This window comes from Schistocerca piceifrons, chromosome 2 (assembly GCF_021461385.2).
Source record: "Schistocerca piceifrons isolate TAMUIC-IGC-003096 chromosome 2, iqSchPice1.1, whole genome shotgun sequence".
Lineage (NCBI taxonomy): Eukaryota > Metazoa > Arthropoda > Insecta > Orthoptera > Acrididae > Schistocerca > Schistocerca piceifrons.
Window position 1 is genome coordinate 263774986 of NC_060139.1, and position 27551 is coordinate 263802536.

Consider the following 27551-nt stretch of genomic DNA (forward strand, 5'->3'; position numbering starts at 1 on the left):
AAAAGTTGATAGTCTTCATTGATTTCAGTGCTGCTCCAACCCCATAGCCCACGATATTTCAAGTGGAAGTCAGTGAAATATCGTATGGATTCCACACACCAGAAAGAACTGTAAAATTCAGTATAACTGATATGCACATAATGCAATTTGCAATGTATTTATGGAGGTTTATATACGTACTGAAAAAGATTGTGGCAGATTGTTAAGCTTTCTTTTTTCCCAAATATTGGACGATACATTTCACATATTTAGTTCGATTTATGTTTCGACGATTACTTTACTTTATTCTCTTATAAAAATTCTTATCAAATTGAAATCATTTCAAATGGAATTTCTCAACAGGAATGCCAAAACAGTTCACATATGCCTAAAATATTGATGTCACAATTGATATTCCTGAAGGCAAGCTCGCACAGTAAACTGAGACTGCGTCAGTCATCGAAATGAACAACGATCTACTGAGGAGATCAACGAAGAAAAAGAAGCCTGATAAGCGTTCGAGGGTACAATAAGGTACAAATTATCGAGAAATATGAGCATAATTCCTGAACTGGGCGTCGAACAGTTTATGAGGTAAAGCTTAACCGTCGGTCATTTAGAACACAATGGCGTCAAGGCATGTAATTAGTAAAGTTCTGAAACTGAAGATAAACATTACGCCAGAGCTACATGTTATTGGCTCTTGTAATTGTGATCTTGCACTGAAGAGCCAAAGGAACTGGTACACCTGCCTAATATCGTGTAGAACCTCTGTGAGCACGCAGAAGTGTCGTAACACGACGTGGCATGGACTCGACTAATGTCTGACGTAGTGCTGGAGGGAACTGACACCATAAATCTTGCAGTACTGTCCATAAATCCATGAAAGTACGAGGGGTTGGAGATCTCTTCTGAATAGCACATTTCACGGCATCCCAGATATGCTCAATAATGTTCATGTCTGGGGAAATTGGTGCCCAGCGGAAGTGCTTAAACTCAGGAAAGCGTTCCTGGAACCACTCTGTAGCAATGCTGGTCCTTTGGGGTGTCGCACTGTCCTGCTGTAATTGCCCAAGTCCATCGGAATGCGCAATGGACATGAATGGAAGCAGGCGATTAGGCAGGATGCTTACGTACGTGTCGCATGTCAGTAATATCTAGACGTATCAGGGGTCGCATATCACTCCAACTGCACACACCCCACACCAGTGAGAACATCCCCAGCTTGAACAGTCCCCTGCTGACATGCAGCGTCCATGAATTCACTCCATACCTGTACACGTCCATCCGCTCGATACAATTTGAAGTGAGACTCGTCAGACTAGGCAACATGTTTCCAGTCATCAACAATCCAATGTCGGTGTTGAAGGGCCCTGGCGAGGCGTTAAGCTTTGTATCGTGCAGTCATCAAGAATACACGAGTGGGCCTTGGCTGCGAAAGCCCATATCGATGAGACTTGGTGATGGCCCAGCACTGAAATCTGCAGCAATTTGCGGAAGGGCTGCACTTCTGTCACGTTGAACCATACTCTTCAGTCGTCGTTGGTCCCGTTCTTGCAGAATATTTTTCCGGCCTGAGCAATGTCGGAGATTTGATGTTTTATCGGATTCTTAATATTCACGGAACACTCGTCAAATTGTCGTACGGGAAAATCCCCACTTCATCGCTTCGTCGGAGATGGTATGTCCCATCGCTCGTGCGCCGACTATAACACCACGTTCAAACTCACTTAAATCATGATAACCTGTCATTGTAGTAGCAGTAACCGATCTAACAACTTCGCCGTATTCTGCCTTTTTAAACCTCTCTGTATTTGAATACGCATGCCTATGCCACTTTCTTTGGCTCTTCAGTGTATCAACAACTCCTGTTAGCTCACTAGAAAAAGGGTCCACAGAAGCACTGGGTGATTAATACATAAACAAGACAACTGATTTGTTGTTGATGTCAAGCGTCGTTAATTCAATAGTTAATTTTTCAAAGTGTTTCTGTTCCCTTACTGTACTTGATTTAACTGTGTTCCTTTTTTGATACAATGCACGTTCCTACAGCCTTTGAAGCGGATCTACTGGAAGACTGTCATTTCATAAAGTGATAATACTATATGTCATATTATGTATATCGGTCAAAATCTCAACAAAAAGAATGGAAATTACAGAGTGAAATTTCTGGAACCTAACAATACTACCTGTCTCACGTCAGCTATGACGTAACGTGCCCAGTACCCTAACACTATTACGTTCTTCACTTGCAACGTTACAAGATAAAGTAAAATATGCAGCAATAATGTTTTCTCCAGGAACAAAACCATCTGGCAGGCAGCAGAAATGCCTCTACCTTCAAACCGAAGCTAACCCTTCAGTGATTTCCATACGATAAATGCGTCATAACGATAATAAATGTCTGGGAGTTAAAGAACTTCAGATAATTCGTTCAATAAGCACTTGTAACAGCTACGGAAATAAAGTTTGATGTTATTCATTTTCTTTGTGAATGAAGTCAACGGAACGCACAAATAACTAATTCGCTGTTCATAATACAAACTGTGCCGATTTTTGCGAGACCATCGTTACTTCCATTAACACAGTCAATCACTGTTGGAAACTGGTAGTTTTTCAAGGCCACCAGACAAAAAGTTAGTGATACCAGATAGACTCGTAGCTAACACCATGTGGCATCGCCTCACTTCGTCGAGGGAGGGATTCCACGAGTTTCTTCAGGTACACCACATCCAGCTAGAGGCACTCATTGGTATTTAGGACCTACAAAGCTGTCAGATTGCAGGAATGTAAGATTTCACATTCTGTCTCAAACAGTTCCAGGCGTGTTTTATGGCACTGTTACCGGGTAATGTAGCGGGTGCGACACAGTGCATTCGTGCAACCAGGAACACACGTGTCCAGCCCTGTGAAAACAGGCGTTGCCATCTTGGAATATGTAAGCGTGCACCATACGCTAATCAAAAGATATAGGAGTAATTGCAAAACTTGATATCGATAATGTTGAAATAAAGATCACAGTTGGTGTTCGAGGTAATCAGACTGAATGGCAACAATCCACGGTACGAAAAACATCCATCACAGAACCAACCACCTCTGGCCTCAACTATACCATTCACACACTGCAGGTTAAAGGCCTCATAGAGCTGTCGGTCCAATCAGGGGCCTACATTATTTGAAAGAGGCCAAGTCGCAGCTCGTAGGAATATGCCGCACCTTCCAATCGTCTAATGTCCAGTTCTGTGGCCAATTGAAGACGTGCAGCTTCACGTTCCGCTATGTGGGCTGAACTTTCGCGAGGTCCTTTACTCCAGTTTTTCACTGTGTGGAGTTCCCTTCACAACGATGGTTCAAAAACTGACAGAGAAGGACAAGCATTCACTAACAGCTGACATTCCCGTCCAGCGTATACTGATAGTCACTGGAGAGGCGTGACACTGGTCTCCCAGTCCCCGTCAGGATGTTTTCTCGACCGCTGTTCCTGCGCCGTGTTGCATGTTAGTGGGATGGAAATTGTTCGTGGCAGACACGTTGGAGAGTCCGCGTTGATGCGCCAACAAATCAGGCAACTTCATTCACTGCGTGGCCATGGGCACGTCCACAGATGAGAGTTGCTTTCTGTCACGTCTTCTCGTCGACACATCTTCCGCGAGTGGCACTTATCATTTCTACAATCGACAATCGCGTCAGCACACTTTGTATCGCTTTTGTTTTGTGCGAAAATCAGCAGCAGCTGTCGCTATGATACGTGTATTCACAGGCATAAACAGTCACTAGCAAGAAGACTTCCCCAACAGTTGAGATGACTTTTTGAAACCATTTATACGGTGATGTAGGTTACGGTCCAACGTATTGTCACCTGCACCCATTCACCCTGGTGGGCCCTCGTTTACGAGTAATAAAAGAAAAAGCATTTCTGAATTTCGCATGATGCTCTAGTTTTGAAACAATAGTGCCAGACTACTGCCGTAGCGTAATGGCTATTTTGCGATCCTCACATGCTTAAGGTCGTAGGTTCGAATTCCGTTAGGTACTTCGAATCTTTTAAATTTCTATTCAAATGATTTTCATCGCTATTTTTATTCAATTAGCTAGTTTAAATGTAACTTTTTATTTTTCTGTTCCTTTGTTACTTCATTTTAATCAGCGTATTCACTCTTTCATTTGTTCAAATTTTTTCTTTCTATCATTCTCTTTCCACTTGGAATATTTGTGCATGTGAATTTAATTATTGTTATTTATTGGTTTCAATTTAATTTCTTCCCCTTTATCATCTTGTATTCTCGTCCATATTATTGTGTTCATTATTTTTTTTTTCTCATTTTGATGGAATTTCGTTTTACTTATAACCCCTTCCTTCGTTTAGATCTTCATCTGCCGTTATTTTGTGCATAGTACAATAAGAATTTATGTCTTAAATGTCTATGTGATAATTGTCATCAAAAAAAGATGTGTATCTTGTAACGAAAAATATGTTTTTGACCCCATAGCAGTTAACAAAAATAGATATTTTCGTCTTTTTTGACTGATAAAATGGCATTTTCAAATGTTTAAATACTATTACATATAAAAAAATAATGAAATTCACAAGCACAAAGATCTCAAGTTGGAAGAGAATGGTAAGAAAAAGAAATTAGAGCAGCTGAAACAGTTAATACCCTGATTAAAATGACTTGATAAAGGAATAAAAATTTTAAAAAGTTACGTTTATTCCAGTTAACAGAATAAAAATAAAGATTAAAATCATTTCGATGAAGATTTAAAAATAAAAAGTTTCCAAGCACCTGACCAGATTCGAACCATGAATCTTGTACAAGTGAAGATTGCACAATAACCGTTATACTATCACAACAGTTTAACAATACTATTTTAAAAAACTGGAGAGCCTAACGCGGAATTTCGAAATATTTTTTCGTCGATTACTGGCAAACGAGGGCCCAGTAGGATGAAGGGCTGCAGGGTGTGTTACCTTGGACCTTAACCCTCATAACTGTTGGGGAACTCTACGGGTCAGAATGTATGTTATGGCTAGTACCTTGCTCTTTGGGGCTACAGGGTGAAAGTAGGCGGGCAGTGGATGTATATGTATATGGCACCCATCAGCACTTTTTGGTCAGTGTCATATTACAACTGTGAGTGTCATATCGAAGGTTACTTGGCGACACGTGGCTAGGTCACCCCACTCCCCTCTCCTTCCTCTGCTAGCATCGCCTCCCCTCCACCAATTTCCTCTCATCCAATATGCTTTATATGATGTCTGGACACGACAGTGAACAGATCGTTATGAAGCGCCATCAGCTGAGATCGCCCAAAAAGCAGAAAAAGTTTCAAAGTAACTATTTATCCATCAATTAATAACAATATTTTATTAATAATACATAAATATATCCATTTATACTTATGTTTCGTTTTATTCCAGCAGCACAGTGCGCAGAAGTGCTGGATGAGGACACAACTGTTTAACATACGAACATCTGCACTACCACATCAGCATCCCTCAGATGAACTTCCAGATTTATCACACCTGCTGTCTTTCAGCTAATCTGTACATGATCAGAGCTTCCTCAACTTGTTGAGCCTCAGATAACTTCCACCAGAGTACTATTTATAGCCAACACATACAATGAGATGGCTAGTGGTTCAAAATGCATGAGTGTACTCCTAGCATCTGATAGTAACTTTGGAGTAATTATAGACAATGAAAACCTTCAATCTATTGGTGCTAAAGTGCAATATTCATGGTGTGAGTGGAATTATCTTTGCATCATGAGGGATTATATAGAGAAGAATATGATGGATAGCACCCCACCTCACAATCCTTCTGACATTCTTATGTTTGGTCATAAGGTTTCAATAGTTTACATGTACAGTGAAGCTATGCTTGAATTGACCTCAGAGAAACGGCCCATTTACATAAAATCTTGAGGTTTTCAGAATTTGTATAATCTGGTCTGTACACTAGCAATTGCAGTGGATAGAATGTGTATACACTGAAGAGGCAAAGAAATTGGTACACCTGCTTAATATCATGTAAGGCCCCTGCGAGCACGCAGAAGTGATGCAACACGGCGTGGCATGGACTTGACTAATGTCTGAAGTAGTGCTGGAGGGAACTGACACCATGAATCCTACAGGGCTGTCCATAAATCCGTAAGAGCACAAGGAGGTGGAGATACCTTCTGAACAGCACATTGCAAGGAATCCCAGATATGCCCAATAATGTTCATGTCTGGGGACTTTGGTGGCCAGCAGAAGAATGTTCCTGGAGCCACTATGTAGCAATTCTGGGCGTGTGGGGTGTCGCATTGTCCTGCTAGAACTGCCCAAGTCCGACAGAATGCGTAATGGACATGAATGGATGGAGGTGATCAGACAGGATGCTTACATAATATCGAGATGTATCAGGGGTCCCGTATCACTCCAACATCACACACCCTACATCATCACTGTGTGTGTGTGTGTGTGTGTGTGTGTGTGTGTGTGTGTGTGTGTGTGTGTGTGTGTGTTAGGATCGCATGGGCGCCCTATGGCGGGGTCATCAGCGCCCATACAATTATTAAAATAGACTAATTGGGAAATGAAGCAAAATTGCTGTGCATATTTGCACTCTAAATCACCACATAATCACTCTATCTCACATGCACTCTCACGTACACCAAAACCAGTTAGGATGGAATATAGCTAATCAAATCAATAAATTAAGACTCAGAGGAAACAAAACACGGAAGAACTAACAGAAAAGCACAGAGAAATGCGACTGGCTCACCACTTACAAAAAACTAGGGTGAGCCAGCCACCTTGTTGACATGCCATTAGTGAGCCTCCACCAGCTTGAACAGTCCCCTGCTGACATGCAGTATCCACAGGTCCTTGAGGTTGTCTCCATAACCGTACACATCTATCCCCTCGATAAAATTTGAAACGACACTCGTCCATGCAAGCAACATGTTTCCAGACATCAACATTCCAATGTCGGTGTTGACAGGCCCAGGTGAGGCATAAAGCTTTGTGTTGTGCAGTTAGAAAGGGCGCAGGAATGGGCCTTCGGCCGCAAAAGCCCCTATTGATGATGTTTCGTTGAACGATTTGCACGCTGACGCTTGTTGATGGCCCAGCACTGAAATCTGCAGAAATTTGTGGAAGGGCTGCAAATGCCGACCACAGCGACATATCGACATATTCTGTCTGTTTACATATCTCTGTATTTGAATATGCATGCCTATAACAGTGTCGTCGTCGACACTGTAGTGCCTTGTACTATGGGAAGCAAGGAAGAGGATGTTATTTGGTGGCTGGTACCCTTTCTCTACAACACAAATTGCACACATGTATTGACAGGGTTCTTTATTAACTAGAACAGAAACTTACTTGTCTTTAAGCTGGTCCATGTGTTGTGGTACAAGTGCTTCTGTAATAGTCCACATAGCCTCACTGCTGGTGAAGTACAAGCCCTGCTATAAACAGTACACTTTCGTAGCCAGTACTGTAAACTGACAGATGCCAACTAGAATAGTGTTGACTCTGTGACTGTGACTGACTAGGATTCTGAGCTATTGACAGACTGGATCCTCCAATTAGTAGCGGCGATCTAAATACTGGCGACGAGAGGGTGTTGGTGGCACATTGCTTGCGAGTCTGTCTTTGGCCTCTCTCGTGATAGGCGCACTTGATTCAGCGCCTATTATCGATCTTCTTGCAACCTCTTTGCCTACTGGTATGCTGGCGACCTCTTACGCCAGCAAATCTTCAGTCATCGTTGGTCCCATTCTTGCAGGATCATTTCCTGGCCGCAGCGATGACAGAGATCTAATGTTGGACTAGATTCTTGATATTCACAGTACACTCGTGAAATGTTCATATGGGAAAATCCCTGCTTCATCTCTACCTCGAAGAGGCTGTGTTCCATTTCTCATGCGCCGACTATAACATCACGTTCAAACTCAGTTCAATCTTGATTACCTACCATTGTAGCAGTAGCAACCAATCTAACAACTGCACCAGACACTTGTTGTCTTATATAAGCATTGCCGACCACAGCGACATATCGACATATTCTGTCTGTTTACATATCTCTGTATTTGAATATGCATGCCTATAACAGTTTTTGGCGCTTCAGTGAGTGTATATATATACTGAAGCCTCAGAGAGAGAGAGAGAGAGAGAGAGAGAGAGAGAGAGAGAGATGGAGTGTTCATTTTGACAGAAGACATTGAAATTTCTCGAGAACTAGACGTCAGTTGAAAGAAACTTATAATTCCGATTTGTTTGTCTCAGAGAGGGACATCCAACACAATACCACACTCGATCCACCATACAATCCCATGTGTGGGTGGTGAGGGGCAACTTCGAAATCTTGAATGGAAACCCCCATCTTTTATTGATTATTACGATTCTACTGCAAAATCTGCATATGTTTTGTCTGAAGCATTTTCTTTGTTTCGCCACTGATGGCACTGTAATCAGGGGAATAGAAATGGGTACGCAGTCTTAATTTATGACATGCTACTCAGTGGCACTTGAATATCCTACTTAATGGCTCTTGAATATCCAATGATACTTGGAACCCCACCTCCATGCTATGAGGATAGGACAGGCCAGTGTTTCATAATTTCTAATTGTAAACCTCATTCACAACATACTACTCCTCCAACATATCGAACAGAGGACTACTCGATACACCACCATCAATGGCCAACAATGTGTCATGTTAGTCAGTACACCACAACTAGAGCTCACATATTGTGCAGACATAGAACAGATAGTGGCTTTAAACATAAAATATTTGCGCAGTGTTTATTGCCTGCACACCTACCTATCATTTGGAGAACAGACGTGCATGTGGACGATGAACCACAGAAGAAAACATTGAAATGATCCTGACTTAAAGAGAATTCAGGAGAAATGTTGAGACTGCTATTGCCTTGTCTGCCAAGAGTTTTCCAGAGAAGGCTCCCTCTCGTTCGCTCTTTTACAAGGTTTTGAACGTCTTCATGTCTGATGGTAGTGTGTAGACCGGCAAAAGAAATCTATGCAAACGTGTTTCAGGAGAAGTTAATGAAACAGCTGTTCTCGTAGCAGCACACCACAACCCACAGATAAGTGCCCAGCAATTACACTGCAAGTCCGATATGTCCACAGGTAGCATTTTCACAATATTGCATCATCGTATCATCCATACCACTTGTCACTCCATCAGAACTTTGTAGTGCCGATTTCCATAAGCGGGTAGTGTCTTGTGAATGGGCACATCAACAGTTGCAAATTACCCCCCGCCCCTCCCCACGTTTTTTGCTGAAGTACTATTTTCAGATGAGTCTACATTCAGAAACCATGGCAGTGTTAACCAGCATAACATGCATTACTGGAGTGTAGACAATCCCCATTGGTTACGGAAGTTGATCATCAATGTCTTTGGTCAGTTAACATATGGTGTGGCGCCATGGGGAAAAAATTTATTGGTCCATAGTTTATCGACGGCACGTTGAATGGATGCAAATATCGAACGTTTTTGGAACAGGACCTACTGGTACTACCACAGGATGTTGCCCTGGACGTTCGACAATATGAATGGTTCCAGCATGCCGGTTGTCCAGCACATTATGCAGTTGAAGCACAGGAGGTACTAGACCATGGATCGGCAGAGGTGGCCCTATTAGTCGGCCCGCTAGATCGCCAGATTTGACGTCACCGGATTTCTTTCTGTGGAGATATTTAAAAGACAAGGTGTACCACCAAGTGTCAACAAGCTGTGAAGACACAATCGACCACATCAGAAACGCCTGTTCTAACATTCCTGCAGGTATGTATCTGTCCTGTGTATGGTCATTTGAAAAGCAGATCACTAAGTGTATTGAAGTTAGCGAAACTACATTCGAACACTTACTCTAATTGGAAAGGTAAAGCAGTCTTTGTCTTGAGCCAGGGCCACAGCGGCGCGTCGAATAATCCCCTGTTTGATATGTTGGAAGAATACAATGTTGCGAATGGGGTTTCCAATAAGAAATTATGAAATACGTACTGGCCTGTCCTGCCGTCACAGCATGGAGGTGGATTTCCACGTGCCAATGCATATTCAAGGGCCATGGAGTAATATCTCGTGAATTAAGATTGTGTACCTATTATATTCCTCGAATTACAGCGTCATCTGCAGCGAAATGAAGAAAAAGCTTCAGATAAGACGTTTGCTGCTTTTTGTTGTAGAATCGTCATCTGCAATAAGAAATGGGGGTTCCTATTGAAGGTTTCAAAATTGCCCCCAACCGCTCACGCATGGGGTGGGATGGAGGGTCGAGTGTGGCAGCATTGGATGGCCCCCTCTGAGACAAACAAATTGGAACTATAACTTTTTCGATCGAATGTGTAGTTTTCGAGATATTTCAATGCCGTCAGTTAAAATGAACATATGTTGTCCAGAAAGTAACGCATTGCATTTTTTTCTCAGCCGAAAGCAATGCTACGAATGCGAAACGTTATGTATGCATTATTTGAAGTCTCCTGAGTGAGCGCGCCCAATTTCCGTCAGTCTCGACAGATACAGTAGTGCAGGGCAGTCTCATAAAGGCTTCTATAGGTGATGTACATTACAACAGGGTTGGACAACGTTACTCCATCCACCCTACAGCCCGGACTTTCACTTGTTTGGGCATTAGAGGATTCCGCTCATGGAAGACATTTTGAGGACGATGAGGAGGTGATTCACACAGTGAAGCACTGGATCCGACACCTGGACAAGGATTGGTACCGACATGGCATACATGACCTTGTTTCGAGCTGGAGGAAGGCCAGAGAACAGGATGGAGATTACGTGAAAAAATAGGGTGTGTGGATAAAACACCATTCTTTCGTATGTGTAATTCTCATTATGTTCAGTAAAGAATTGTTGAAGAAAAAAATGTGGTACGTTACTTTCTGTGCAACCCTCGTATATTGGTTAAACGAAAGAAAAAGATGATTTATAGATCACAAGTGAAAAGGTTATTTATGTATATAGTATTGTAGAGATACATTTTTTCACACTAATACTACAATGGATTTTTTCCATGTGGCTTTCATATGTACAGCGGTGAAAAGATAATCTGTATATACAGTATTGCAGAGGTACAGATTCTATCCCCAAAAGCAGCAGCAAGTATGGAGTACTTCAGTGCAGCTGCACAATTTACCTGGTGTTCGTTAACATGGTGGGCCGTTCGACTGCTGCTTATGCTGCTAGACCCTGAACTTCATCATGATGATTGATTGCAATATGATGCTCCAGGTCCGAGTAATGGGACTGCACATTTAGTGTTGGTGATGGCACTGAAAATGGTGCCCATGAGTTTGACGGCGTGGGCTTGGCTGCTGAGGTCACAGACAAAGACCGCCGGTTTGGCGGTACAAGCTGAGCCGATGTGGTCACAGGCAGCAGTCACTCTTTGATGGTCTGGACTGTGGTGATGATGATAGGCACATAATATTCAGATAAAACCACAGTGTGGTAAGTCCCACGCTATAAGGTGCCAATACTCCTGAAAGAAAAAAGTAGTGGTAACAATCATATCTACACACACACACAAACACACACACACACACACACACACACACACACACACACACACTGTGAAAGGTTATGTGCCGGGGAGGGGGGAATTAATTGTTACATCCCACTCCTGACACTAGTTGTAAACGAGTACGTGGTTTGGGGATGGGGACAGAAACTTCTGACACCAATGTTAACGTATAAAATGGCAGGGAAATTCGACCCTTATCGAAAACACAGTGGATTATCCCGTGTGGACTTTATAAAGAACTGTGAAAGGTTACTTCCTGAAAACTTTACAAATCTGGAAAAAGTAAACATTGTGATTACTGGTTTAGCAGGAGATGCTAAACGATGGGGGATTAACCTAACCAATGACGCAAAGACCTTCGGTGAACTTAAACGAAAGTTTTTAGACAAATATTGGTCCGAGCAAATACAAAACCATCTTTGACGTGCATTTATAATAGAATGTTGGAAGGTAAAGGCCAAATGACTATGAAAGAATTTTGTGAGTCATGGTGAAGGAAGCTGGTGCACTTAAGGAACCATAGGAGTGATTCCAAAATTGTATGGGCACTCTGAAAAAAATTACCAGAAGATTTCAAAAGGTATCTGGGTAATAACGGCCGAACTTTCTCTTCAGTTTTAGAAAAAGTAGTTGGCGAAGACCACTGGCGAGAAATCACAATAGTAGGAACAGCAATGGCAAGCAGAATAACCGGTATCAGGTTACTACTGTTAAGACAAGCAGTGGTAGAGGAAGATTTTCGTCTAACAATCGCGGAAGAGATAATAGGTCGCGAAATTATTCCAGTAGAGAGGAGGAAAACTAATAACCGTGAACATTAGGGGTCGGATGGATGCGGGAACAAGATACAGTAGGCCCAAATGCAGGAAGAATTCTCCACACAGACAGAGAAGCTTTGATGCACTGCTATACTGTACGGTTGCATCGCTGGGCCGCAGTAGCACTGCTGCGTCAGGAGGTACAGAGCGTGAATCACATTCAGCTTGGACCAGGAGCAATTTGTGTGCTGAAAAGCAGCTGTGGCGAACAACCATAGGAAGAGTAACTTCTATAGCAGTGCACACTGAAAGTGACGTCACATAGCCAGTCACTGAAGTGGGACGGCAATCAGCTGAGGCAGAAAGTAAGCGAGTAGACTTAGCACCCAAGTAATTATAGGTATACATTGGCTGCAGAAGCAAAAAGTAATAATTAACTGTACAAATGAAATAATTAGCATTATGAATGAAGATGGTTATAGAACAATTAAAATCTTGTGATGTTTGTCAAAGAGCTAAAGTAACAAACAGTGCTAACCAAGGACTTATGCATAGCCTCAAACCCGAAGATAACTAAGAGTCACTGTCTGTAGAACTGCATGGGCATCTACCGAAAACTACTGAAAATTTCACATACAGACTAATAATTTTAGACGTTTTTTTGTAATTTATTAAACTTCAGCCTCTCAAAAAAGCTACAGCTAAGGAACTATTCAATAAAATATTAGAGTACTTTAATGAAAGAACAGTATCAAAAACAGTACTGTCTGACAATGGGCCACAGTTTATTGCTAAATTTTGGTTATAAGGTATGGAATAAAGGCGAGTACAAGTGACACACATTTCAGCCTACCACCTATCCAGTAATCCCATGGAATGCCATATGCGAGAGTTAGGAAGACTATGTAGGACTTATTGTCACCAAAACCATAGAACTTGGGGAAAATTTATTCCAAAATTTCAAATAAACATGAATTTATTACAAAATGAATCCACTGGCTTCGCTCCTGAAGAAATTATGCTAGGTTCAAAAAGTACAAGTTTAACAGGGGAAACATTAGAATAACCACCCAGCAAAGGGACAGATTTGGTTAGAATGAGCAATGAAAAATTAAAATTCACAAAATTTAATACTGGTGAATTAGACTACATGAAAGCTCACAAAAAATCCAGTGAGGTAAACCATGAAATATCCAAATTTAAATACTTTTATTATGGTCCTTTTGAAATTATAGGGATACCACCACCAATTATAGGAATATCACACCCAAATGCATATTTCCTGGTAAATTCTAAATCCAGAAAACAACTAGGTGTCAGAAACATAGTTGATATAAAGAAATACGTAGTAAGAAAATTGTAAGTGTAAAAACTCCAACAACTATTAATAATGGCAAATCTGTATGTTGTATGCAATATTGTTATACCTATGATAATACCTGTCAAGTTTCAGGTTCTGAGGTACTTGAGTATCAAATATTACAAGGTAGAAAGGCAGCCAACAAGCGAAGTTATACAGAGTGTAATTAAGTAAAGTGGAAAATGGACTGCTTATAATTTTATTAAGAGGCGGCCAAAAAGTGAAATATATGCAATATGGTTTAGAGGAACTGCCACAGTACCCATACTGGGGGCAGAAAGCTTTTTCAATAATACATAAAAATTTTGTATAATTTATGTAAAAGTGTTTCCTAAGTAATATGCGATATTATGATACATTTTGTAATGGAATTCCAGTGAATAATGTCTGCACAATTTGTTTAAGACTTAGAAAATATTTTCATGATGACAATGCTTGAAGATAGATGAACTGATGAACAGACCTTTTCTTGTATATTTCAATTATGCTTACCTGTTAGGACACACAATTAAAACAGGGACAAATATTACACTATTATTTAATCAGTCATCTAATTATAAAAAATTTTGCCTTTCAAATTTTCATAATTAACCGTGATAAGAAAGACTTATGCAAAGTGTGGTATATGTGACGTTACAGGACTTTGCTAATGTATGTTTGTAAATTATGTAAATAAATATGTGAAATGTATAATTTGCTAAGTAATATTTTGTTATGGATTAATGAAATGAAAATGTTAGTATACGTAATTTTATACATTTATGGAAGTTGTCATTTGTATAACATGGTGCATGCTTAGGGACAATGTGTGGGGTGTGTGTTATGTTAAAGATGGTGTGCTTTTGACTGTATGGAAGATATTTTGGGAAGTGTAAAAGGTCGCTTGGGTTTTTGATGCACTACCTGTAGAGTGAGTGGGAACGAGACGAGACAGTCAGTAGGCATCAGTGAAAGAGGCAACATTCAGACACAACAGGTAATGCCTTGCCTGTAAATTATGGCACAATAGCCTTGGATGACGACTGCTGAATTATTAGCACTTAAGTACAAATTGTTGGACTATGTTATGGAAGAATTAAGCAGTTCATGCTTCAAGAAACTTACACGAAATTGGCGATTTTAATATTCTACTCTCTTTGTGTTAATAAGTAAAGAGGAATTGTGTAAATAAGCTTTGTTAAAAAGATGAACTTGTCATGGATAAATACTGAGATTTTGCAAGTTTAGCTTTGAGTAAAGTGAAGATAAAGTTCTTTCAGTTATAAATGAAATTCAGTAAATTACAAAGAATTATAAAAGTAAAATTGCTAATGTGATACAGTAACACTGAAGTAATGTTGCATATAAAGCCTGAATGACAATACAGAGTGACCACACCCTACGTTTGGTTTCTGACAGATCATTTATTAAGAGATAGATATAAACAAAGTATCTTACTAAATTCAAATGTGTGTATTATACTATTAGGACTTTTAGGTATGTAAATTGTTGTTTATACAAAATGCAAGCATAGAAGTCTCCCTTGACCAAAATTTTTTTAGCACATAGCAATGATTAAAAATCAGCACTATATATGTATGTGGGTGTGGTGCCTAAAAGATACCTGTGTCTTTCTCACAACCAAATTCTGAAATATTATATCTATTTGTGAAATTATGTTAGGGAACAGTAGGAAAATAGGCCAAATTTACTACTGCTTTTCTGAAACTTAACCATTCCTTTGCCTAGACAGGCTGGCGACTGTAAATACATTAGACACTTAATTAACTTAATACAGAAAGATCCTAGATTCAGTATTATTCCATTTTACTGTGTTTTTTCTAAAGCTAGAAAACTTTTAGGAAAAGGAACTAATGGTCTGATTTCCATATCCACTAGTCATATATCACAGTCAAATTCTGTAAAACTTTATATGACAGTTGTGGAAAGTCAGCATGTTTATGACATGTATACTGTATGCAGAATTCCCTGTGAAACAGTGTTATATGTAGCTTTTCCTATAATAGGTCTATTTGTTCTGTTGGGGTATAGTTTTATAAGTGTGCTCCTTTTTCTATGGAGCAATGGATCAATGCTCATAGAAATCCATGGGGAAATGGAGCCCATGAGTGGGGAAAAAGTGTTGCTTTGAGAACTATGTAGTAGTGGTGTTGTGTGTTCCCAAAAGGCTATGAAAACTTACATGACAATGAGCATTTGAGCAGGCCACAGTCTTCTGGGATTGCTGTGGACCGCTCCTGCTGGATTTCATGCCACTAGGCGCAACCATCAATACTGACAGCTACTCTTATACTCTGTCTGTCCTACACTGTCACTACTGTGGGCTGCCTTCAGGTAGAAGTGTGGAGGTATTCTCGATGTGGACAATGTGGTTATCCCCCACGACAATGCAAGGCTGTGTGTGGCAGTCAGAATCACTGACAAGCCCTGGTCACTTTACTGCACAAGTCTGGGCAACCCACCATACAGTCCGGACCTCGCCCTTAGTGATTACCACTAATTTTGCATTTATAGAAGCTGCACATACCAGAAGTGCCAATTTGTTCAGTTGTATCTGCAAAATATGCTCCAGTATACAAAACTGTCAGGAGAATCAACATCATCTTGATGAAAATGCTGAACTACAAAAGGAAATATAGCATTAAGAACAGTTTAGATTAGTTTAACAAATTGATAGATGTTAAGGTTCCAACAAATGCAAAATTAGTCCCTTTTGATGTGCATAGCTTGTTCACATGTATTCCAGTGCAAGACTGTATAAATATTGCGGCACATTAATTGTATTCACACAACATAAAACTAGAAGAGCAGCTGAGCATTGTTAGTACAGTAGAATGTTGTTTAAATCAAAATTATTTCTGCTTTCAAGGGAGCTAGTATTAGCAAACAGATGGTCTGGCAATGGGCTCACCTTTATCCCCCTTACTAGCAGAAATGTTCATGGACAAGTGGGACATTGATTTTCAGAAGGGAGAACCACTGGCAAAACATGTTGTGTATTGGTATAGGTATGTAGATGATATTCTTTGTATGTGTAAAGGTTCCAACAGACAACTCCATAAATTTGTAGAAAATATGAACTAGTGGCACTCTACATAAAGGTCAGCATGGAGTTGTGGGGGCCCAACATAAATTTCCTGGATATTATCTTAAAGATAGGAAACAGTAAAGATAAATTTAAAATTTACCGAAAAGATTCCTGCACTCACACTTTCGTCCTGGCTTCCTCCCAACATCGTAAACCTATAAACTTGCAGCATTCCATCACATGATCCACTGTCTCCTTTCTATCCCTATGTCCTAAGAAGACTTTGACCAGGAACTTAACACAATAAAAACAATAGCCATAAATAATGAATTTGACCCCAACACCATCCATAAAATTTTAGGTAAAAAGATGAAGAAGCAACCCAGGTCCCTACTGTCCCCAATAAAAACACAAACAGGAAAAGAAATGGTGCAGATTACCTTTTATAGGGAAAACATCAAATAGCATAAGTAACATCTTGAAGGGAAATGGTTTCTCTGTGTTTTTCTGTGTACTTCAGACAACAGGTAGTTCCCTGTTCAATGCAAAAGACAAACAACCAGCTATCACAAAAATTGTGGTTTATAAAATCACATGCCGGAAGTGTCAGAGTTGCTACATTGGACAGACAGGGAGATCAATCTGTACCAGGGTTATGGAACACCACAGAAGCTGGAGATTGCAGAAGCCTGATTCACCCTTTGCAGAACATTGCTTGAACAATAATCACAAATACAAATAGACGTACAAGTCCTACAAAGAGAGCAAAAGGGGCACAAACTCGATCAATTAGAAATTAAAAAACAGATGTGTATATCCCCACACCTATTTCTAAATGAGCAAACCCATTTCAGTTATACACGTCTTTTTGATGAGATCACAGCCCCAGGATAAAAGCAAAACTTTGGACCCCAGTCCATCGTAGTTAAAAATATCTTAGCTGATGCACAACTTCAGTCTGGTCGTTATAGTATAAGTGGTGAATGTAATTTGTTGAAAAATGGTCATTGATGTAAGTGTACATTAAGTTATGAGTCGATAGATAAGAAATTGAGATTATCTTTGCCTTGTCATCATGTTTACCTATGAATTATCTTTGGGGACCAACCCCCCCCCCCCCCCCCATGAACTATGGGCCTTGCCATTGGTGGGGAGGCTTGTGTGCCTCAGCCATACCATAGGTACAACCACAACGGAGGTGTATCTGTTGAGAGGCCAGACAAACATATGGTTCCTGAAGGTGGACAGCAGCCTTTTCAGTAGTTGCAGGGGCAATAGTCTGGATGATTGACTGATCTGGCCTTGTAACACTAACCAAAACGGCCTTGTTGTGCTGGTACTGCAAACGGCTGAAAGCTAGGGGAAACTACAGCTGTAATTTTTCCTGAGGGCATGCAGCTTTACTGTATGGTTAAATGATGATGGCGTCCTCTTGGGTAAAATATTCCGGAGGTAAAATAGTACCCAAATCGGATCTCCACACGGGGACTACTCAGGAGGACAGCGTTATCAGGAGAAAGAAAAACTGGCTTCTACGGATCGAAATTTTAGAAGATACATTAAGGAAAGGCAATCCTACGTTTCTAGCATTTGTAGACTTAGAGAAAGCTTTTGACAATGTTGACTGGAATACTCTCTTTCGAATTCTGAAGGTGGCAGGGTTAAAATACAGGGAGCGAAAGACTACTCACAATTTGTACAGAAAGCAGATGGCAGTTATAGGAGTCGAGGGGCCAGAAAGGGAAGCAGTGGTTGGGAAGGGAGTGAGACAGGGTCGTAGCCTCTCCCCGATGTTCTTCAATCTGTATATTGAGCAAGCAGTGAAGGAAACAAAAGAAAAATTCGGGGTAGGTATTAAAATCCATGGAGAAGAAATAAAAACTTTGAGGTTCGTCGATGACATTGTAATTCTGTCAGAGACTGCAAAGGACTTGGAAGAGCAATTGAACGGAATGGATAGTGTCTTGAAAGGAGGATATAAGATGAACATCAACAGAAGCAAAACGAGGATGATGAAATGTAGTCGAATTAAGTCGGGTGATGCTGAGGGAATTAGATTACGAAATGAGACACTTAAAGTAGTAAAGGAGTTTTGCTATTTGGGGAGCAAAATAACTAATGATGGTTGAAGTAGAAAGGATATAAAATGTAGACTGGCGATAGCAAGGAAAGCGTTTCTGAAGAAGAAAAATTTGTTAACATCGAGTGTAGATTTAAGTGTCAGGAAGTTATTTCTGAAAGTATTTGTATGGAGTTTAGCCATGTATGGAAGTGAAACATGGACGATAAATAGTTTGGACAAGAAGAGAATAGAAGCTTTCGAAATGTGGTGCTACAGAAGAATGCTGAAGATAAGGTGGGTAGATCACGTAACTAATGAGGAAGTATTGAATAGGATTGAGGAGAAGAGAAGTTTGTGGCACAACTTGACTAGAAGAAGGGATCGGTTGGTAGGACAAGTTCTGAGGCATCAAGGGATCACCAGTTTAGTATTGGAGGGCAGCATGGTGGGTAAAAATTTTAGAGGAGACCAAGAGATGAATACACTAAGCAGATCAGAAGGATGTAGGTTGCAGCAGGTACTGGGAGATGAAGAAGCTTGCACAGGATAAAGTAGTATAGAGAACTGCATCAAACCAGTCTCTGGACTGAAGACCCTAACAACAAACAACATCATCTTTGGAACTCAGTAATGTATCTGAAAATGGGTGTATAACCTGGAATGTAGGTTGTGCAATAACATTAATAATAAATTGTGAAACAAGGGTAAAACAAGGCAGTGTTTGTTTAGTTATTGTATATTTTTAACAGTAGTCTGTCTGCGACATTTTCCAGAACATTTCTTGTCAGGACCTCTCTGTGTCACTTTTTCAAGCATAAGCTGATGAAAGCCTTAAAAAGAAATTGAAAAGTAAAATCAAAGTAGATAAGCCTACACCAAGCTTTGTGATAAATCAATAACAATACCAGGATGCATGCAACTACTGCTTTTATTTATTCGTTCACCTATCACACAGGAGATCTAATTTGGTACACTGTACTTGTCAAAATATAAGTGTGCATAATAAGAAATATGTCTATATGAAGGGTGCACAGGAATAACGTACAAAGCCCATAAAAATTTAATATTTAGTCCATAATACCATCTTATTGAGCGAAATGGAAGTACTTTAATGTGGTAAGGTTCTTTCTTCTAATGAAAAGACCAGAGTTTCGAAAACTGTGTTTTGATGTACCTGAGAAGAAACGATCAAGGTCCACCCGATGCAGAGGAGGAACGATCGAAATCCACTTTCTACTCAGAGTTTTTTTCTTTTTCTTTTCCTTTTATGTTTCATTTTATAATGTTGTAGCTTCATATTACTAACTAAGTCCGAAATGCTACATTGTCCAGTAATAACGCAGAAACCGATATAAAACGCTGTCACATTGTGCATCCATAGTAGGCTGGAAAAGGATTTACTTTTTTCCTCCGTAAGTTGAGCGCAAACACTCATGTGTTACAGTTATCGAGACAGTGCAGGAAGTTATTTCTTAAGAGAAATGAAGGCACCACATACAGTTTGTCGGAGAATAAAGATGAACGTTCCAGTCCCATGCAGAATATTAGTACTAGGAAAAGTTCTGTATGTATTTCTGATTCTTCAAAAAGGTTAGGGGCTATGAGTCACGTTACAGATGACGTTTGCAAGTGATTACGATTGAGATGTTTTCAGAATGTTCCATTTATTGGAAGGAATAGATTAATGAAGCAATTCAATCAAATGGCTTCCTATGATCCACAAAACTCACTTGACTGACTTACAAGTGTAAATCCTGTGGTGCGAAGAAGAGCAAAGAAAAGTCCAGATGAAGCTGTACGTCATGATTTTTCCGACCTCTATAAGGTGCGTAATAATGGAGAATTAGAGATGAACAAATACAGGATGTTCAGGTATGTCAACTTACCAGAATTCTTGACATTGCATGGCAAGACGTCGTATTAGTCTTTAAAAAGCAATTGGGTACTACAGGGAAAGCACATAACAGCACATTACTAAAGGTAATAAGTTGGTTTCGATTCTCCTCTGCTCAACAGCTCTCTTGATATTGTTTCCAGAACGGCTTTGCATTTTTGCTGTTTCTGTTTTACTGCATCAAAACTCAGTAGCAATATAATGTCATGTTTTCTCCTCACCAACTATAAGGAATAGGTGAAGGTCCCTAATGTGTTAGGTGACTGCGAACAAAAGCAAAATACTTGCATCGGCCGGGAATCGAACCCGGGCCGCCCGCGTGGCAGGCGAGCATTCTACCACTGAACCACCGATGCTCGAATTTCGTAGTCTGACGCATTGTATAAAACATACTCGCTGGCCGGAGAGATGCTTCGTCTCCACCTATCGTAATGTTGTATGTTAATAACGCTTTGGTCAAAGTCCAAGTGTCAAATCTTCTGTTAACACATATGAATTGTGAGAAAGTCCTATGGCATGTCTTCAAAGAAACAGCGCACTACACAAACCACTGACGTCGGACCAATACCAATAGGAATGCCGACCGATGTAGGTTTACATTACAGGACAGCACTGGACATCGGCGAAACGGGAGGGGAGAGGCACTTTTAGGGAGCTCTGAGCTTACCGAATTCGTTTGCTGAAACAAGAACTCGGAAATGAAAAAAAAGGCACGAGTTATATGGGTTTGGAGCAGCACGGACTAAAACCAAACTAAGTAATTAATGTTAATCGTGGCTAACATAGGAATAAAATTCAGCTTCGTAACGAAAGTCACTTTCTCTGTAAAGGTTCTACTGTTGCCAGAGTACAAATATAATACTCACCTTTAACACATGAAACTGCAGAATACCTTGGCACAATTCCTGCCGGTTTAGAAGGAACTCACGTGGCCTTAAGTTGAAATTTTATACAGGTAACGACAGAATTTTCGCATTGTTAATGTTTATTGCGACGAAATTATTTTCACTCTCCATTTTTCTTTAAACCAGTGATATAAAAGTGTGTGCAGACCAGAGGAGAACATAACACTGAACCAAACAAACTGAAGGATTGTTAAAAAACCATGCAACAGCCAAGATCGCATAAAATATGTTTTTTATTTAAGACAATCCATTTCAACAGACTGTGCAGTCATTTTCAGCTCTTAAAATCCTTATGTTGAAAAACATGTTAATTTTACATCATACAAGACGTCAAGTGGATAAAAATAGCACATTATAAAAGGTTTTTATCCACTTGACATCTTTGCATGATTTCAGCGAAAAATGAACATGTTTTACAACAAAAAGATTTTAAGACCTGGAGATGACAGCATAGTCTGTTGAAACAGACTGTCTTAAACTAAAAATGATATCTTGGCTGTTGAATGGTTTGTAACAATTAAACCGCTCGCCCTTCAGCTCTCATAGTGAAAAAACTTGTTTAAAGTACCGTACGTCAACTTAGTTTATACAGTCACCGAGAGGCTGCAAATCACATTATGGCAAACGGTTATATTTATCAGAACAACTTAATGTTCGAAAGTTACACCATCTATACTCACAGATACATCTTCCAAACCTAGTCTCAGACGACCGATATGAGCAATATCGACTGATTTTTGGGACTAACTACATACTACAACATAACTTTGGGTACCCCCAGAACTGGCATGTTCATTGTGTGACCAATTTAGCGTGAAACTGTTCCTCGTGCAGCTTTTTATCAACCTCCAGGAAGCGACCGGCCAAACACAGTGGCCACAATTCCCACAAAAACGCCCGCTCTTTTTGTTGCATCAATGGAATCACAAGAGTAGTTCGCTGCTTGTCTGTGAACACAGAGAAACGTTGTTGCCTTGCTGATTACACATTTTGTTTTCCGTGGCAGAGCTATTGTAGTCTGCTTCGTAGAACACAGCCGTACTATACTTTAAGTATGTATACCTATTCTTAATCTATCGGGCCGAGGCATTAGTCGAAAAGAGAAAATAACATTTTATGCAGGAGGAGAAAACAAAGAAGTTTGAAATTTCAAGGTCAAAAATATGCCCAAGCCAGGGATTTGGACCTACCAACTGTTCCAGATCACGAATTCTGCACTTTGGATGACATGGTTGTGCCAAAATGTGACAAACTGGAGACAGGAGGGCAGGCCAATCTGAGGGTGGTTTTGGGAGATAATCCACATTCATTGTCTGGGTGTATCCTGGCCCTGAGTTACGATTTATCCAATGAATGTAGCTTACAAAGCATATTTCCTTCACTTTAATTTATGGAGGACAGGAGCAGGGCAGCAGCCTTTTCAGTAGTTCCAGGCGCAACAGTCTGGATGACTGACTGATCTGGCCCTGTAACATCAACCAAAACAGCCTTGCTGTGCTGGTACTGCAAACGGTTGAAAGCAAGGGGTCAAGTACAGCCATAATTTTTCCTGAGGGCATGCAACTTTACTGTACGGTTAAATGATGATGGTGTCCTCTTGGGTAAAATAGTCCCCCATTCGGATCTCCGAGTGGGGACTACCCAGGAGGACAATGTTATCGGGAGAAACAAAACTGGCGTTCTACGGATCGGAGCGTGGAATGTCACATCCTTAATTGGGCGGGTAGGTTAGAAAATTTAAAAATGTAAATGGACAGGTTAAAGTTAGATACAGTGGGAATTAGTGAAGTTTGGTTGGTGGCAGGAGGAACAAAACTTTTGATCAGGTGAATATAGGTTTATAAATACAAAACCAAGTAAGGGTAATGCAGGAGTAGGTTTAATAATAAATACAAAAATAGCAACATAGATAAGCTACTTCGAACAGCATAGCAAACATTACTGCAGCCAAGATAGACACGAAACCCACACCTACCATAGTAGTACAAGTTCATTTCCCAACTAGCTTCGCATATGATGAAGAGATTGAAGAAATGTATGTTGTGATAAAAGAAATTATTCAGATAGTTAGGGGAGACGAAAATTTAATAATCATGGGGTGTCTATTGTAGGAAAAGGAAGAGAAGGAAAAGATGAATATGGACTGGGGGGGGGGGGGGGTGAAGAATGAGAGAGGAAGCTGCTTGGCAGTATTTTGCACAGAGCATAACTTAATCATAGCTAACTCTTGGTTTGAGACTCATGACAGAAGGTTGTATATGTGGAAGAGGCCTGGAGACACTAGAAGGTTTCAGATAGATTATATAATGGTACGACAGAGATTTAGGAACCATGTTTAGAATTGCAAGACTTTCCAGTCACAGATGTCGACTCTGACAACAATTTATTGGTTATTTACTGTCGATTACAACTGAAGAAACTGCAAAAAGGTTTAATATAACGAGATGGGACCTGGATAAACTGAAAGAATCAGAGGTTGCAGAGAGTTTGAGAGGGAGCATTATTGAACAGTTGACAAGAATGGTGGAAAGAAATACATTAGAAGAAGAATGGGTAGCTCTGAGAGATGAAATAGTGAAGGCAGCAGAGGATCAAGTAGGTAAAAAGACGAGGGCTAGTAGAAATCCTTGGGTAACAGAAGATATATTGAACTTAATTGATGAAAGGAGAAAATACAAAAATGCAGTAAATGAAGCAGACAAAAAGGAATACAAATGTCTCAAAAATGAGATCGACAGGAAGTGCAAAATGACTAAGCAGGGATGGCTACAGGACAAATGTACGGATGTAGAGGTAGGGGTAAGATAGATACTGCCTACAGTAAAATTAAAGAGACCTTTGGAGAATAGAGAACAACCTATATGAATATCAAGAGCTCTGATGGAAAACCAATCCTAAGCAAAAAGGGAAAGCAGAAAGGTGGAAGGAGTATATAGATATAGAGGGTCTGTACAAGGGTGATGTATTTGGGAGGAATATTATGGGAATGGAACAGGATGTAGATGAAGATGAATGGGAGATATGATACTGCGTGAAGAAGTTGACAGAGTGCTAGAAGACCTAAGTCTAACAAGGCCCTGGGAGTAGACAACATTCCATTAGCACTACTTGTAGCGTTGGGAGAGCCAGCCATGACGAAACTCTTCCATCTGGCGAGCAAGATGTAAGAGACAGGTGAAATACCTCCAGACTTCAAGAACAATATAATAATTTCAGTCCCAAAGGAAGCAGGTGTTGACATATGAAAACTACTGAACTATCAGTTTAATACGTCATGGTTGCAAAATAGTAACATGAATTCTTTGGAAACGAATGGAAAAACTGGTAGATCAATTTGGATTTCATAGAAATGTAGGAACAGGCAAAGCAATACTGACCCTACGACTTCTCCTAGAAGATAGGTTAAGGAAAGACAAATCTAAATTTCTATCATTTGTTGACTTAGAAAAAGCTTTTGAGAACGTTGACTGGAATGCTCTCTTTCAAATTCTGAAGGTGGCAGGAGTAAAATATAGGGAGCAAAAGCTATTTACAATTTGTACAGAAACCAGATGGCGGTTATAGGAGTCGAGGGGCATGAAACGGAAGCAGTGATTGAGAAGGGAGTGAGAAAGTTTTGTAACCTTTCACCGGTGTTATTCAGTCTGTATATTGATCAAGCAGTAAAGGTAACAAAAGAAAAATTCGGAGTAGGAATTAAAATCCATGGAGAGGAAATAAAAACTCTGAGGTTTGCTGACAACGTTGAAATTCTGTAAGAGAGAGTAAGGGACCTGGAAGAGCAGCTAAATGGAATGGACAGTGTATTGAAAGGAGTATATAAGATGAACGTCAACAAAAGCAAAATACGGATAATGGAATGTAGTCAAATTAAATCAGGTGATGCTGAGGGAATTAGATTAGGAAATGACACACTTAAAGCAGTAAGTGAATTTTGCTATTTGTGGAGTAAAATAACTGATGATCTTCGAAGTACAGATGATATAAAATGTAGACTGGTGACGGCAAGGAAATTCTTTCTGAAGAAGAGAAATTTGTTAACATCAAGTATAGATTTAAGTTTCAGGAAGTCTTTTCCAAAAGTATTTGTATGGAGTTGAGCCACGTTCAAACAAGAAGAGAATAGAAGCTTTCGAAATGTGGTGCTACAGAAGAATGCTGAAGATTAGATGGGTAGATCACATAACTAATGTGGAGGTACTGAATAGAACTGGAGAGAAGAGGAATCTGTGGCACAACTTGACTAGAAGAAGGGATCGATTAGTAGGACATATTCTGAGACATCAGGGGATCAGCAATTTAGTATTGGAGGGAACTGTGGAGACAAAGAGATGAATACATTAAGCAGATTCAGAAGAATGTAGGTTGCAGTAGTCATTCGGAGATGAAGAGGATTGCACGGCATAGAGTAGCATGGAGAACTGCATCAAACCAATCTATGGACTGAAGACGACAACGACGACGACAACACCACCACCACCACCACCACCACCACCACCACCAACAACAACAACAACAACATCATGCAAACTACATCCATTGCTAGATCATTTGAACAGGGAATTCAAAGACTGCTATAAACTGCTTCAGAATCTTGCTAGTGATGAACCAGTGGTTAAACTCAAAGGCAGATCATCTCTGAAACAGTAAGTGACAGGCAAACCTATAAAGAGAGAGTACAAAGTGTGGAAGTTATTTGATAAATCATCCTACAATTTGAAATTTGATATTTATACAGGAAAATGGTCATGCTTAGGCTCTGTAATAAAAAGAGTGGAAATGAGTTGAGGTTACAATATAATCAGGTTTAGATAGATAGTATTAATTAAGTCTCCTTTGTGAGCCTTGCTCTCCTCCACCTTTTGGGGTGGGGTCCCTGTTTTGGGAGGGGGGAGGGGGGGTGAACCGTCATGATTGATAGCTCACGTCACATCCAGTGGAAAGTGATTCAGAATTTAACCAGTAACCTAATGCAAAGAATCATTTTGTTTTTATGGACAATTATTTTACATCATATAATCTGATCAAGAACCTAAATTTCAATGGTCTGCACACTTATGGAACAATAAATCCCAAGAGGAAGAAAATTGCAAAATTCAAGGAGAAAAAGGAACTTGGGAGAGGAGAATATGATTACAGAATTAGCAACGTTGAAGTGGTTGAAGTAATTATTGATAGATTGAAGGATAACAGGGCAGTCAACATGATTTCTACATGTCATGCACCATCAGATGTGTATACTGTGAAGTGACAGGATAAAGACTTGCCCCCCTTGTGCTGAAAGATTACAGTTTCAGTATGAACTATGTGGACAATTTTGAGTGACTGAAGTCAGGCTATGCTGCAGGCAGAAAAAGCAAGAAATGGAGGATGATATTGTTCTTTCACTTTGTAGACTGTCTTGTAACAAATGCATTCATTATGCATGTGGAGACTGAAATGGAACAGTTCTCCATTAAATGTGCAGTTTGCAGTTCAAGAAAAACCCGTGTCCAAATTGTGTGGATGTGTTTAGTGTGCACGGTACCTTTGCACCTGAGAGCGGGCAAGAACTGTTTCGAGAGATACCACAAAAATTAAAAGAAAGTTATACCAACCACAAGCTATCAGACTTGATATATACTGTAATGGGGAGGTGGTTAGCTGTGGTGAACACATTTAATGTTAATATTTTATTGTTATTGATGGATACTTCTCACAGTAAATGTTCCACAGTAATAGTCTCCCAATTGGATCTCCGGGCGAGATGTTTTGTGAAGAATCCAACAAACAAAGAGGGTGCAAAAGAAGAAATGAAGTGCAAAATTAGAGTTGGAACTTTAAACATTGGGACATTGAAGGGAAAGATGAAGAAGATGTTGATCATTATTGGTTTGTGGGGCACTTAACTGCGCAGTTATCAGTGCCCGTACAAATTCCCAATCTTTACTCAGTAATCTTGCCACTTTCAGGAATGATGATGAAATGATGAGGACAACACAAACATCCAGTCATCACAAGGCACATGAAAATCCCT

The 27551-nt window shown here is 40.0% G+C and overlaps 1 long non-coding RNA gene and 1 other non-coding gene across 2 annotated transcripts; both read right to left on the reverse strand.

The window, feature by feature from the left end:
* Positions 1-10930: 10930 nt before the first annotated feature.
* LOC124777171 lies at positions 10931-21709 on the reverse strand. The gene is made up of 2 exons (XR_007015692.1): positions 21497-21709; positions 10931-11486 (listed from the first exon to the last, which is right to left on the reverse strand). It is a non-coding gene; the product is annotated as an uncharacterized LOC124777171 (long non-coding RNA).
* Trnag-gcc lies at positions 20916-20986 on the reverse strand. Its single transcript has one exon. It is a non-coding gene; the product is annotated as a tRNA-Gly (tRNA).
* Positions 21710-27551: the final 5842 nt, after the last annotated feature.